Source organism: Heterodontus francisci, unplaced genomic scaffold (assembly GCF_036365525.1).
Source record: "Heterodontus francisci isolate sHetFra1 unplaced genomic scaffold, sHetFra1.hap1 HAP1_SCAFFOLD_99, whole genome shotgun sequence".
Taxonomy (NCBI): Eukaryota; Metazoa; Chordata; class Chondrichthyes; order Heterodontiformes; family Heterodontidae; genus Heterodontus; species Heterodontus francisci.
Genome location: NW_027141580.1, coordinates 3,713,940 through 3,729,271, shown reverse-complemented (window position 1 = coordinate 3,729,271; position 15,332 = coordinate 3,713,940). Strand labels below are relative to the sequence as shown.

Below are 15,332 nucleotides of genomic sequence, written 5' to 3'. Positions count from 1 at the left end.
CTTCAGAGTTGGGTAAATAATTTCAGTGTAAATTGTGCAGCTCAAGAGTCAAAACCAAAGGGCGATGCAGAATAAAGGAGAACTGCCAAAACCCCAGATTGAACCAGGGATCTTCAGTCTAACACTCTCCCAACTGAGCTATTTCAGTCTCACAGGCTTGGGATGATAAGTGGCAAGTAACATTCGCACCACACAAGTGCCAGGCAATGACCATCTCCAACAAGAGAGAATCTAACTATCTCCCCTTGACATTCAATAGCATTACAATCACTGAATCCCCCACCATCAACATCATGGAGGTTACCATGGGTAGCCATACAAATAACGTGACGACAAGAGCAGGTCAGAGGCTTGGAATCCTGAGGTGAGTAATTGCAGTGCAGCTGTTGGCTCCACCCGAGGGGCTGAATCTGTCCTTTAAAACATGAAGCAGCTTCCTCTCAAATCCCAGGTTTATCAATAAATCCTATTACAAAAGCCCCAAAATGTGATATATTCCTCTCACTCATCCATGACTCCTGACTCCCCAAAGCCTGTCCACCATCTGCAATTCACAAGTCAAGAGTGTGATGGAATACTCTCCACTTGCCTGGATGGGTGCAATTCCAACTCAAGAATCTCAACACCGTCCAGGACAAAGCAGCCCACTTGATTGGCACCCCATCTACAAACATTCACTCCCTCCACCATCGGCACACAGTGGCTGCAGTGTGTAACGTGTACAAGATGAACTGCAGCAATGCACCAAGACGCCTTCGACATCACCTTCCAAACCCAGCAACCTCTACCACCGAGAATGGCAAGGGCAGCAAATGCAGGGGATACCACCACCTGCAGGTTCCCCTGCAAGCCATCCTGACTTGGAACTATATCGCCGTTCCTTCACTGTCGCTGGGTCAAAATCCTGGAACTCCCTTCCTCACAGCACTGTGGGTGTACCTTCCCAACATGGACTGCAGCGGTTCAAGAAGGCAGCTCATCACCACCTTCTCATGGGCAATTAGGGATGGGCAATAAATGCTGGCCGAGACAGCGATGCCCACATCGCATGAATGAATGAATAAAAATGTGAAGTATCCCTTGTGTCATTGTTTTGGTAGAAAATATAACCCTGGTGGAATTGCCCCTCCCAATCACACCTCACTTCATAGAACATAGAAAATGGAGAAAATTGATGGCACAGAATGAGACCATTTAACAATCGTGTCTGTGCCAGCTGAAAAAGAGCGATCCAGCCCAATCCCACTTTCCAGGTCTTGGGAATGGGATCTGAACAGATCTCAGAGCTCACATTATGTGAAAGTTCTGTTGAAGTATTGGTGAGCTGATATACCAGGGGAGATTCACACTGTTGGAAACAGTGTGAAATACATTCAAATATTTATAAAACATTGTAACATGTGAGTAATATTCCCCATTGATTTCTCAGCACTGATGGATTGTGAAGCGGGAGACAGCCAGAAGTCCCAGTGATCCACACTGACCCTGAGCTGAAAATGAAATGAGAAAAATTTCAATCTTCAGCAGTGAGATGCTGCAGAGAGGTAAGAGTCCTGAATCAAGGAGAGACTTTCTCATACTTCTGTTGAATCTCATTTTCAAACACTCCTTGAACTCTCTGCCGAGGAATTCAGAGCTGGATAACGCCTGTAAAATCAGCCTACAAAGGAAATAGAAAACACCCACCGTGGGCTCAAACTCAAAAACTTGAGATTCAGAGTTTCATGCTTTCATCGACTGATCTCACTAGGCCTGAGACAGTGTCCCCGTCCTGTCTATTATTGGACGGTGCAGCTGTTGGCTCCTCCCCAGGGGCTGAATTTGTTCTGTGAACCATGAACCAGCTTTCTCTCAAATCCCAGGTGTATCAGTAAATCCTCTTACAAAATCCCCAAAGTGTGATATATTCCTCTCACTCATCCAGAATAAAAGTAACATCTTTTGCTCTTTTTACCTTTCAAACATTGACTTCTATTTTATTCAGCATTTATTTATCTCTCCTTTTTATGTTGTGCATTTCATAATAAACGTTTCATTTCAATTATTTATGAGGGATGAAATGAACGGAAAAGATCTTCTGCAATGGGACCGGGGTGTGGGACAGAGTGAGTGGTTCGGATCTGGAATACACTGCCTGAGAGTGTGCTGGAGGCAGATTCAATCGTGGCTTTCAAAAGGGAATTGGATAAACACCTGAATAGAGAAAATGTGCAGGGCTACAATGAAAGGGCAGAGGAGTGGAATTCGCTGATCTGCGCTTGCAAAGAGCTGTCATGGACATGATGGACTGAATGGTCTCCTTTTGTACTGTCACCATTTGATTCCTTGATTCTAACTCTGTCAAAGTTGTTCTGAACTTGCTCTGCTCCAAGGAGAACAACCCCAGCTTTTCCAGTGTCTGCGCATAACTGAAGTTATGAGGAACCATGGGGAACCCACTGTAAACCTTCCTCCAGACAGAAAGGCAACTGTTCACCACCACCCTGTGACCCAGCTGTACACATGATTTGGATGTGGGGACCAAATGTAGTATTTCCAAGTTTGCAGATGACACAAAACTAGGTGGGAATGTGTGTTGTGAGGAAGATGCAAAGCGGCTTCAAGGGAATTTGGACAGGCTTAGTGAGTGGACAAGAAAGTGGCACATGAAATATAATGTGTAAAAATGTGAGGTTATCCACTTTGGTAGGAGGAACAGATGTGCAGATTATTTGTTAATGGTAAGAGTGTGAATGTACAAAGGGGCCTGGGTGTCCTGGTCAAGAAGTGACTGAAAGCTAACATGCATTGCAGCAAGCAATTAGGAAGGCTAATGATATGTTAGCCTCTATCACAAGAGGATTTGAGTACAGGAGTAGTGAAGTCTTGCTTCAATTGTATATAACCTTAGTTGGTCTGCACTTTGGAATACTGTGTGCAGTTTTGTTCCCCTTACCTTCGGAAGGATATCATTGCCATAGAGGGAGTACAACGAAGGTTCACCAGACTTGTTCCCGGGATGGCGGGACTGTCCGATGAAGAGAGATTGGTGAAACTGGGCCTGTGTTCTCTAGAGTTTTGAAGAATGAGAGGTGATCTCATTGAACCTTTCAAAATATTTAAAGGGATAGACAGGTAGATGAAGCTAAGATGTTTCTCCCGGTTGAGGAGTCTAGAACCAGGGGACACAATTTCAACGTAAGGGGAAAGCCACTTTGGACAGCGATGAGGAGACATTTCTTTACTCAGAGGGTTGTGAATCTTTGGAATTCTGTACTGCAGAGGGCTGTGGAAGCTCAGTCATTGAGTATGTTTAAAGCAGAGATTGACAGATTTCTAAAGACAAATGACATAGGGGATATGTAGATAGTGTGGGAAAAAGGCATTGAAGTGGACGATCAGTCATCATCATATTGAATGGCAGGGTGGGCTCGACGGGCTGAATGGCCTACTCCTGCTCCTATGTTCCTATCAGTCTGCAAACTTCATATGCATGCTGTCATTGTCCCTTTTATTCCATGGGCTTCAGTTTTACTGGCAGTCTAGTATGTGACATCATCAAGAAGGTTTTCAATAAGTTAAATAAGGAGAAATTGTTTCCAGTGGCAAAAGCGTCAGTCACCAGAGGATGTATTTATCAGGTAATTGAGAAAAGAACCAGAGGCGAAATGAGGAATGAATTTTTATACAGTGATGTGTTGTGATCTGGAATGCACTGTCTGATCAGGACTTGAAAGCAGATTCAGTCGCAACTTTGAAAAGCAATTGGGATAAATACTGGAAGGAAAAATGTACAGATTACAGGAGACAGCACTGACACAATGGACCAAATGGTCTCCTTCTTTGGGTATCATTCTATGGTTTTATGAACATAATGTTGATACAATTCGCTGAGTTGGAAGGGAAGTGAACCCAGATTCCGGGTATTCTAAACGCCAGACCCAAACCAAATGAACAAGCCCGTTGTTTAATCTCTGTTTTTCACACCAGCTTCTCCTCGCTCTTTCTGTGTTTCCTGCCTGGTCTGTTCCTCTGACCTTCTTTCCTGCCACTCTATTGAGAATGGCCAACTCACTGCGCCTCTCACTCACACCGTCACTCTACCCCTTCACCCACTTCCAAACCTCTCTGTTGAACAGTATCTGCTCCTCTGCTCCATTAATATAACAGGAAAACATTTTCAAACAGAAATTTCCAGAAAGTGATCGTTCCAGTAAGACAAGGTAAAGATCAGATTCATTCATTTTAAACACACAGAGAGCAGCTCTCCCTGCTCAGTCGAAGGAGCAGATGTGGTTTCACTCCCATTAGTCTTAGAGACATGGGCCAGAATTTTAAGGGACCGTTGGAGACGGGAATGGAGGCCGGGGAGGGGGAGGGGGTGTATAAAATAGGGATGGAAGACGTTGGACCTGATTTTTCTGTCAGCGGCTGACATGGAGGGCAGACTTCCCACATCCACACGGCAAGAAGGTATTTAAAGTATTTATGAGTCCAATTGTCAGCAATTTTATTCACTGGATCCAATTGAACTAATAGTGCACGGGAACCACGGGGCTTCAGAGCCTTGCCTGGTTCAAGGAGGTGACTGGGAGGTGGGAGCTGAGTGTTGGCTTCACTGGGAAGCTATCGGGTGAGGCAGCAAGGGTGGAGGGGGAAAGGGCATCAGGAAACACTGTCAGGAGTGAGGGCCAATGCGCCGTCTCTGCAGAGGGAACAAAACCAGGGTGCCATTGGGGCATTGCCACTTCATTGAGGATGACAAGTGAGGTAAATGTGGCTGGGTGTTGTTTACTGTGAAGGCCTAGCACTCAGGGAGGGTCAATCTGTCATGGGCCTCATTCGAGGCTCTCATTGGATTCGAGGCTCCCATTGTGGAGGAGGAGGAGGAGACGAGAGGAAGGGAGGGAGGCACAGGGACCAGCAGGGGTACCACAGCAGCTTGGGGTCCCACAGGAAGGCCAGCCTCGAACAGGAGGCTGGAGAAGGAGGCAGAGGAACACGTCAGCCGAGGTTCAACTACCTGCAGATGTCCGAGTGACAGTGTCTCCGCAGACTGCACCTCTCCACGGAGGTCGTCACTGATCTCTCTGCCATGATGCAGCTGTGCCCCATGCGACTTGGTGGGCACCTGATGCCAGTGTCACTGAAGGTCACCGTGCCACTGAACCTCTACACCACCAGATCATTGCGGGGATCCACTGGAGATATGTGTGGAATCTCACAGTCTGTGGTGAATCAGTGCATCAAGGAGGTCACCAATGTCCTGTTCAGGAGGGCCGGTGACTATGTGCACATTAATCCAAAAAGTCAAGCTGAGAGCGCTATAGGATTCGGGGCCATCGCTGGATTCCACCAGGTGTAGGGTGTCATTGACTGCACCCATGTGACCATCAAGGCTCCTGCAGACCAGCCAGCAGCCTTCAACAGGAAGGGCTTCCACTTGCTCAGTGTGCAATTGGTCTCCGACCACTGCACATGGATCCCATAGGTGTGTGCACAAATCCCGGGAAGCAGCCACAACGCCTGCATACCAAGGCACTCCCAGGTGCCAGAACCTTTCCGCGGCCCCATCCGCTTTCAGAGATGGATCCTTGGAGACAAGGGCTACCCACTGAGGACCTGACTACTGACGTCTGTGAGGAACCCACGCACGGATGCAGAGGAGAGGTACAACACCTGCTGCGGGTCAACCCGAGTGACCATCAAGGAGGCCATTGGTCTCCTGAAGATGAGATTCAGGTGCATGGATCTATCCAGTGGAGTCCTTCAGTATGTCCCGGCGTGGGTCTCGCATATCGTGGTGCTTTGCTGTGCACAGCACAATCTGGCATTCCAGAGGGGTGAGGTGTTGACTAATGAGGATATCGTGGAGTGTGATGTCTCCTCTGATGATGAGGATGTGGAGGAGGATGCTGCCCAAGCAGTGCCAGATGAAGCACCTCAGGCACAGCAGGAAAGTGGCCATGAGATACACACAAGGGAGACATGAGACACCCTTATACATTCAAGTTTCCTTTGAGCCTTACCACCTTCTGGAACCACAGCAATAAAGTCTTAGCTTTAAGCAGCCCTGTTGTCGCCTCCTTCCTTCTGCACTGCAGTGTCCAGGTACACATCGCACAGTGACAAGGCCGAAGCTTTGTGAACTCAGGGCTTGGTCCCTCACTTCCAGCCCCTTGGGAGGAAGGGTGCAAATGAAGTCCCAAAGGGTATCAACAATAGGAAGGAGACATAGTGAGAGAGCATCATTTCTTTCTTCCGTGTGACACCAAACGCAACCCTATCCATCTGGAATGCACATTCACCGTGAACCCTAAGTGAATCTAGGTGCTCTTCTGAATTCTTTTCCGGGTGCTCCTACGTGGTGCTCCCCCTGCTCTGTCAGCTGAGGTGGAGACAGGCTGCTGACCTTGCTGCCCCATGGCTTGGGATGACATTGGTGGCCGTCCACTTGCTGCCTGAGGCCTGGAGGGCCCCGGCACACTGAGGGGCTCCTGCACAGGTACAGGGACCCCGCTTTGTCATCGAGGGTGATGGAGGCAGGCACTGGCATCACTTGTGTCACTGGCAGAGAGGCTTTGGAGCTACTGTCCACACCAGGAGCACCCTGAGAGGAGACCCCAGATGTAGCAGCCAGCAGCCCCTCCCCGGTTGGAAGACACACTTGTACCTCCCTGCTGACCTGAGAGGGACGTGGACCTGGTGTAGAGTTCAGGTGCCTCGTCCCGCCTCTCGCCTTGTCACCGCTGGATGGAGCTCATGGACAAAGCGATGGAGTGCAAGTCTGCGCACATCTCCGGCAGCCACTGATTGGTCGGATGGATCTGGCTCTTCATCAGAGTCACCAATCTCTCAAGGAAGGAAGCCAGACACACCCCCATCAGAGACAGTGCAGCATGCAAGGCCTGGATGGACTCCTCCATCATCCGAGCTTGGGTACACATAACCTCCGGCAACTCTGCCAGATGTTGCCTGACCTCTTGCTGCAGCTGCAGCATTTCCCGTGTTGCTGGTGACACCAGAGGCACGTCATCAGCCTGGGACTCAGCATGGGCCTGGCCTCCCACAGACTTCCAACTGCCAGTGGCCTCGGCTGTCACAGCCTCCGTCAGCTGCCCGGGCCTGTCTGTGACGTGCTCACCAGCTTGTGTGCCCAAATCTAACAGCGAGTGGATACCCACCGAGTGAGGGTTTCTGTGCTGGTGGAGGGTGCAGGGGAATGATGTGACGGTGCACCCTCTGAGGCTCCCTCCTCCTCTTCAGAGGTGTCTGGCTGTCCCTCAGTCTCTCCAGCTCTTCGCTCTTGTCGTTCATCCTAGCCTGCATGCGAAAACAGGGACATTGAAGGGTTAGGGTCTGCCCATCGTGACATTCCAACCACCCCTACTGTGCAGCTCCATTGACGCAGTGGTGAACAGATGAGCAGTGTGGGTCCTTTGCAGCGGATGCACCCTTATGCCCCAGGAGATGTTCACTCACTCTCTTAGGTAGGTGTCCCTGTCTCTCCATCAGCTATGGAGCAGCTACTTTGCTGCCCGGCCAGTTCCATGGCCTCCTCGGGATGAGGACATGGAGATAAGGCATCCACTGCCAGTCTTGACATGCTCTTTCCGATTGTGGGCTGTCTTCTCCTGCAGCCACTATGATGAACAAAGTTAGTCTCCCAACGGGGACAAGCCCAACATCTCTGATGGTGATAGTCCAGCAGTCCATGATGTGGACACACATATTCCTCCTGCATGTGGCCCCTCTCGAGGGACTCTGTGAGTTGATACAATGACTGACGTGCGCCTCCCACCGTGATGCAGCCAAGCCTCAGGCAGCATGTCATGCTGCCCTTCCCCAATACACATGACTGGGTGGTCACTCCCTCTCCACCAAACACTCCCTCTCACTCTGCCATGCGCAATGTCCAAAGGGTTTGCGCCTGAGCAGCCCGGATCCGGTCATTGACCCACTTCGTGCACTGGATCCATGTCTTGGGGGTGACCCCACGGCTGCTGACTTCACCTACTATCTCAAAGCAGCTTTGCTGAGTCAGGTGGACAGGTCTCCACCTCCCATCCCTGGGGAAGAGCATCTTCCACCTATCTGTTGTCACCTGGAGGCGAACCTGCAGGAAGGCATCGCCAAACCATTGGACCATGGTCACTACAGGCTCGCATTCAGCTCCTTACCTATCAGGCAGCAGAGACAGCAGAACGGGTCCTGGGGCATCAGTGACAGCAGAACAGGTCCTGGGGCAGCAGATGCAGCAGAACAGGTCCTGGGGCAGCAGATGCAGCAGAACTGGTCCTGGGGCAGCAGAGGCAACAGAACGGATTTTGGGGCAGCAGAGGCAGCAGAACGGGTCCTGGGGCAGCAGAGGCAGCAGAACGGGTCATGGGGCAGCAGAGGCTGCAGAACGGGTCCTGGGGCAGCAGAGGCAGCAGAATGGGTCCTGGGGCAGCAGAACGGGTCCTGGAGCAGCAGAGGCAGCAGAACGGGTCCTGGAGCAGTGGAGGCAGCAGAACGGGTCATGGGGCATCAGTAGCAGCAGAACGGGTCCTGGGACAGCAGAACGTGACCTGGGGCAGCAGAGGCAGCAGAACGGGTCCTGGGACAGCAGAACGTGACCTGGGGCAGCAGAGGCAGCAGAACGGGTCCTGAGGCAGCAGAGGCAGCAGAACGGGTCCTGGGGCAGCAGAGGACTCTCAGGAAGTCACTCCTTTAAACCAGGCAGCAGTGAATGCAGGTCTGGCAGTCCTTTCAATATGGTGCCAGCACCTGCCGTTGTGTCAGATGTCGGTGCCATCGGTGCCTGGTTCCCTGCCTCTGGTCCTTGTTTACATGGGCCCCACGCCTCCCCTTCATTAATTGGTCGGCTGCTCCGTGATCGGTGTCGGCCGGCCACATTTCAGTCGTGTGGTGACGACACCCGCTTCCGGTGCCTCTGCCGAGAGCCGCACCGTTAGTTTAAAATTCAGCCCATGGGGTCAAGAGTGGAAAATCTCCCCTCTGATTCTCTCAACTTAAACTGATGGAGACGCCAAATTAAAACTGATGAAACCAGGGATTGTATCCTGGTTCTTCAATCTAGTGTTCTCCCAACTGAGCTATTCCATCCTCACTGTGAACTCATCTTCATTGGAGACAAATATAACTCCAGGCGGAATTTCCCCACCCGTTCATTCCTCACTTCAGGGGAATGGGACCCGACCAGATCGCGGAACTCAGATTATGTTAATGTTCTGCTCTTGATATCTTAATATTATCTTGCGTTTGAGCCACTTTTAATCAGGTTCACGGACAAATTCTTCCATCATCCCTTCTCCCACAGTCTCTCTCTCTCATTCATTCTTTATTCCTCACAGTCCAGAAAGAGTTAGGAATCAGAGCTCACTCCCAAACCCTCTGCACACAGACATCTGTCTGTTACCCTGTTTGATCCAAGAGACCAGTCAATAAATTACACTCTTTATAAACACAGAAAGCTGCCTCACAGTGTTGGACAGAGATAAATACACTGAAGTCTTTTGAAAAAGTTCATCTTACCGGTTGTTACTGAGCCCACAGAGCAGGGCGGGCCCAGGCTCCAGCCCCAGCCTGCGCTGTGTTAGCTGATGCCACCTGGTGTGATACTGAGCCACACGGAGCAGGAAAGGGCCTGGTTGTATTCATGGCCTGTGTTGAGTTAACTGATCCCACTCAGTGTGGTAGGAGCCACACAGAACAGAATGGGCCCAGGCTCCTTCCTCAGCCTGAGGGATGATAGTTCTTCTCACACGTTGTTGTACAGAGCCCCACACAGAACTGGGAAATCTCAGGCTCCATCCCCGGCCTGTGGTATTTTACTTCATCGCACCTGGTATGGTACGGAGTTCCCAGAGCAGGAAAGGTTCAGCTTCCATCTCCGGCCTGTGCTGAATTAGCTGATCTGACCTGGTTGGCACTGAACCGCAATCAGGGAAGGATGGGCCGAGGCTCCATGGCCTGTGGTGTGTTAGTGATTCTCATTTGGTGAGGTACTGAGCACCATATCGAGCAGGATGGGCCTGTGCTCAGTGAGCTGATCTCACCTTGTGTGGTCCTGAGACCCACACACAAAGCAGGACAGGCCTAGGCCTCATCCCCGCCCTGTGTTCAATTAGCGGATCTCAGCCAAAAGATTTTGATAAGGTTCCACACAAGAGGCTTCTCTATAAGATTAAAGTCCCTGGTATCAGTGGTAATATATTGATCTGGATTGGGAACTGACTGGCACGACGTAGGCAGAAAGTAGTTACAGATGGATCTGGATCTGTTTGGAGACCAGTCACCAATGGTATCTCACAGGGATCGGCGTTGGGACTGTTGCTCTTTACTATTTTGATTAATGATCTGGATGTAGGTGTAGGGGGCACCATCTGTAAATTTACAGATGATTTGAAGATCTGTGCGAGCTTTCAGACTGTAGACGATACTCGACTGTTTCAGGCTGATCTTAATGTGTTGGGAGATTGGGTTCATGACTGGTAAATGATGTTTAATTTGGGTAAGTGCAGTGTTATTCATGTGGACAGGGTGAATGCTCAACATTCATACACCCTTCAGGGAAAAACATTAAAGTAGGTGGAAAAAAGAAAATAATTTTGAGCAGAGATCTGGATGTTCCAGTGCACAGATCTCTAAAGGGACAGCAGCAATGCTGTGAAGTGATAGTTGGAGCAAATAGAGGGTTGTGCTGCATTCAGAGGACAGTTGAGTACAAGATGAGGCATATTTTTTCATGGGATGTGAGCGACACTGGCAAGTCCAGAATTTGTTACCCATCCCTAATTGTCCTTGACAAGGTGGCAGTGAGCTCCCTTCTCGAATTGCTGCACTCCATGTGGTGTAGGTACACCCACAGTGCTGTTAGGAAGGGAGATCGAGGATTTTAACCCAGCATCAGTGAATGAACAGCGAAATTGTTGCAGATCAGATGGTGTGTGACTTGGAGGGGAGCTTGCACATGGTGGTGTTTCCATGCATCTGCAGCCCTTGTCCTTCAAGGTGGTGGAGGTCTTTGGTTTGGAAGGTGCTGTCTGCGGAGCCTTGGTGAGTTGCAGCAGTGCATCTGGTAGATGGTACACACTACTGCCACTGTGCGTCAGTGGTGAAGGGAGTGAATGTTTAAGGTGGTGAATGGGGTGACAATCAAGGCGGCTGCTTTGTCCTGAACAGTGTCGAGTTTCTAGAGTATTGCTGGTGCTGCACTCATCCTGGTTTGTGCCTTGTTGACAAGTTTTGGAGAGTCAAAAATCACAAAATTATTACAGTGCAGAAGGAGGCCATTCGGCCCATTGTGTCTGCATAGAAACATAGAACATATAAAGTTTACAGCACAGGCAGGCCAATAAATGAGCCACCCAGCTGAATCCCATTGTCCAGAATTTGAACCGTAGCCCTGCATGTTCAGGTACTTGAGGTGCACATCCAGACTCTTTTTAAATGAGTTGAGGGTTTCTGCCTCAACCACCCTTACAGGCAGTGAGTTCCAGACTCCCACTGCCCTCTGGGTGAAAAAACCTTTCCTCATCTCCCCTCTAATTGTTCAACACATCACTTTAAATCTATGCCCTCTAGTCACTGACCTCCCTACTGAGGTAAATAGACCCTTCCCATCCATTCTATCCATACCCTCACAATTTTGTACATTTCAATCAAATCTCCCCTCAGCCTCTTCTATTCCAAGGAGAACAACCCCAGTCTATCCAATCTTTCCTCATCGCTGCATTTTTCCAGTCCTGGCAACATCCTCGTAAATCTCCTCTGTCACCTCTCGAGTGCAATTACATCCTTTCTGTAATGAGGTGACCAGAACTGCACACAGAACTCAAGTTGTGGCCTAACTAATGATTTGTACAGTTCCAGGATAACCTCCCTGCTCTTATATTCTATACATCGGCTAATAAAGGAAAGGATTCCATAAGCCTTCTCAACCAACTTATCAACCTATCCTGCTACTTTCAGGGATTTGTGGACATTCACTTCAAGGTCCCTCACTTCCTCCACACCTCTCAGCATTCACCCAGTAATTGTGTCTTCCTTTGCTGTGTCTGACCTCACCAAAGGCATCACCTCACAGTTCTCCAAGTTGAATTCCATTTACCACTTTTCTGCCCACCTGACCAGTCCATTTCTCCAGCTCTCCGAATGAGCATTTCACCACGTGCCTTGAGCTGAGTTACTCATCGCAGAATTCCCACTATCTGATTTACTCTTGTAGCCAGAGTATGTGAATGAATGGTCCAGTTAAGCTTTTGTCAATGGTAATCCCCAGGATGTTGATGGTGGGGGGATTCAGCGATGGTAATGCTGTTGAACGTCAAAGGGAAATGGTTACATTCTCTCTTGTTGGAGATGGTCATTGCCTGGTACTTATGTGGTGTGAATGTTACTTGCCACTTAGCAGCCCAAGTCTGAATGTTGTCCAGGTCTTGCTGCTTCTGGACACGGACTCCTTCAGTATCCTGTGATGATGCACATAGTCTATTTATATAATCTGCCCAGTAACAACCCAATGTCCACTCTTATATTATTGTACAGATGTGAGAAAAGCTGAGGATGGGAATGGAACGTCTGAATGAAGATTTCATGATGCTGATGATGGAAATGAGGCTGATCTGTTACCCATTCCACAAACCCTCTTTTTTTCTGTTCATGTTTCTCGATGTTGTTTCAACCAAATTGAAAAAGAATCACAAATCCTCCTCTGGAGCCTCAGGTGTCCATTAACAAAAGGCATGGTGGCCAAGTGGTAAGGCGTCAGTCTCGTAAATTGAATATTACGGGTTCAATCCCCGTCCGTGCCTTATGGTTAGTTTCTCACTTTAAATGTGATATTTCCAGAAAACATATCTGTTGCATTTGTTTTCCTGATTGTTGCATCCACCTGGAAATCAGTGTGATGTTGCACTTCATCCTGTGCACTGGGAAGCACATGAGGAGTAGCAACATGGTCCCTCGAGCCTTCTCTGCCACTGATGGAGTGAAAATATCTGAGGTCCAAGCACAGAACCTTAAGACTGTGCATTTGCTGGACATTTAACAGAGCGATTCTATTAATCCCACATCCCACACTCCTGTCCTTTCCCCCATTGCTCTGTTAGATTTTCCATGTCAGGTATATATCCAATTCCATTTAGAGTTACCATTGAATCTGCTTCCACTGACCTTTCAGGATTGCATTCCAGACCAGAACAACACACTGCTGAAAAAACAATCTCCTCATCACAACTCGAATTCTTTTGTCAATTACTTTAAATGTGTTTCCTCTGGTTACTGACCCTTCTGTCACTGGCAACACTTTCTCCTTCTTTACTCTATCAAAACTCTTCAGGATTTGCATTTCCTGCTGCCTTTGCTGATATAACAAGGCTGAGCACACATCACCAAAAGGAATATGATTGGCTCTGAATCATTTTTATCTTTCCTGTCAATCTGATGTGGATCTTGTATTTTCCCGGAACCAAACAATCTGAGCAGCAAGTGTGGGTTCCAATGATTCCCATGCTCTGAGAGAGGATGTGATAATGAGCCAGATAGAAGAAAGGAGTGAGATAGAGAGTAAAATAGCCATGGTCTGTTTCCACTAACCCCCGGCCCCCTACTTAAAATGGCATCATTTTCTCCTGCCTCTCCACATTCTAATCCGTTGATCTTTGCAATCCTTTCATCTGGAACATAGAACAGTACAGCACAGTACAGGCCCGTCGGCCCACGATGTTGTGCCAAACGTTTAACCTACTCTAAGTTCAAGCTACCTACATACCCTTCATTCTACTCTCATCCATGTACCTATCCAAGAGTTGCTTAAATGTCCCTAATGTATCTGCTTCTACTACCGCCGCTGGCAGTGCATTCCACGCACCCACCACTCTCTGCGTAAAGAACCTACCTCTGACATCTCCCCGAAACCTTCCTCCATCACCTTAAAATTATGCCCCCTGGTGATAGCCCTTTCAACCCTGGGAAAAAGTCTCTGGCTATCCACTCTATCTATGCCTCTCATCATCTTGTACCCCTCTATCAAGTCACCTCTCATCCTTCTTCGTTCCAATGAGAAAAGCCCCAGCTCCCTCAGTCTTTCTTCGTAAAACATACCCTCCAGTCCAGGCAGCATCCTGGTAAATCTCCTCTGCACCCTCTCTAAAGCTTCCACATCCTTCCTGTCATGAGGCGACCAGAACTGAACACAATATTCCAAGTGTGGTCTAACCAGGGCTTTATAGAGCTGCAGCATAACCTCGCGGCTCTTAAACTCAATCCCCCTGTTAATGAAAGCCAATACACCATACGCCTTCTTAACAACCCTATCAACTTGGGTGGCAACTTTGAGCGATATATGGACATGGGCCCCAAGATCCCTCTGTTCCTCCACACTACCAAGAATCCTGTCTTTAAGCCTGTATTCTGCATTCAAATTCGACCTTCCAAAATGAACCACTTCACACTTTTCCAGGTTGAACTCCATCTGTCCCTTTAATTCCTGTTTCCTAATCCATTGATGTTTCACAATGTACTGAACTGTCCCAATCCATTGATATAACTTAGTCCATAGAATTTCCCAATCCACTGATATTTTCCAGTCCATTGACTTTCCCAATCCATTAATGGTTCCTGTCCATTGACATGCCCAATCCATTTATATTGCCTGTGATTTCAAAGCAACTGTGGAATACAAATAGTATCAGTATTATCAGATACATCGAGACGAGGTGCAATCGCCAAGTGGACAGATGTTGGGTTTATAAAGAAAAAAGCACTGGCTCGGTATTTGTCCAGTCTATCACTGGATCTGAACTCTCAACCTACTGTTTTTCTGTGGGTCTGCTGACTTGTAGATGTGAAGAACCATTGGATGTTTCTCAATCCTCTGACTTTTCTCATTCTTGTGCCATATTTGTTCCTTTGGGTTCACCAGTGAAGAGAATTATTCCCTATTACATTTGGTGAAGACTTTAATAACCTCACATCCTTGTGTCTCACCATCTCAGGTCAAACTCCCGACAGAAACTTTAAACATTTAACTATTCTGCTGGAAACATTTTCAAGGGCGCAGCCATTCCTTCATTACGCTTCCTTCTTTGACATGTGATTGAGAAATATGTGTGTAATGGAGAGAGAGAGAGTGAAAAAAAAAGAGATAGTGCGATAGAAAGTTAGAGGACCAGCTAAAGACCGATAGAGAGAGAGAGGAAGAGAGAGGTAAAGCGATAGACAGAGAGAGAGAAGGAGAGAGAGTCATTGAGTCATGGAGTCTCTACAGTACAGGAAGTCATTTTGTCCATCAAGCCCATGTAAATCAATCCATTCAGTCCCATTCCCCCGCTCTATCCCCATCGCCC

General features: G+C 48.4%; 1 non-coding gene across 1 annotated transcript; it reads left to right on the top strand.

The window, feature by feature from the left end:
- The first annotated feature begins 12,725 nt into the window (after positions 1-12,725).
- trnat-cgu (transfer RNA threonine (anticodon CGU)) lies at positions 12,726-12,797 on the top strand. The gene has a single exon. It is a non-coding gene; the product is annotated as a tRNA-Thr (tRNA).
- The last annotated feature ends 2,535 nt before the right edge of the window (positions 12,798-15,332 follow it).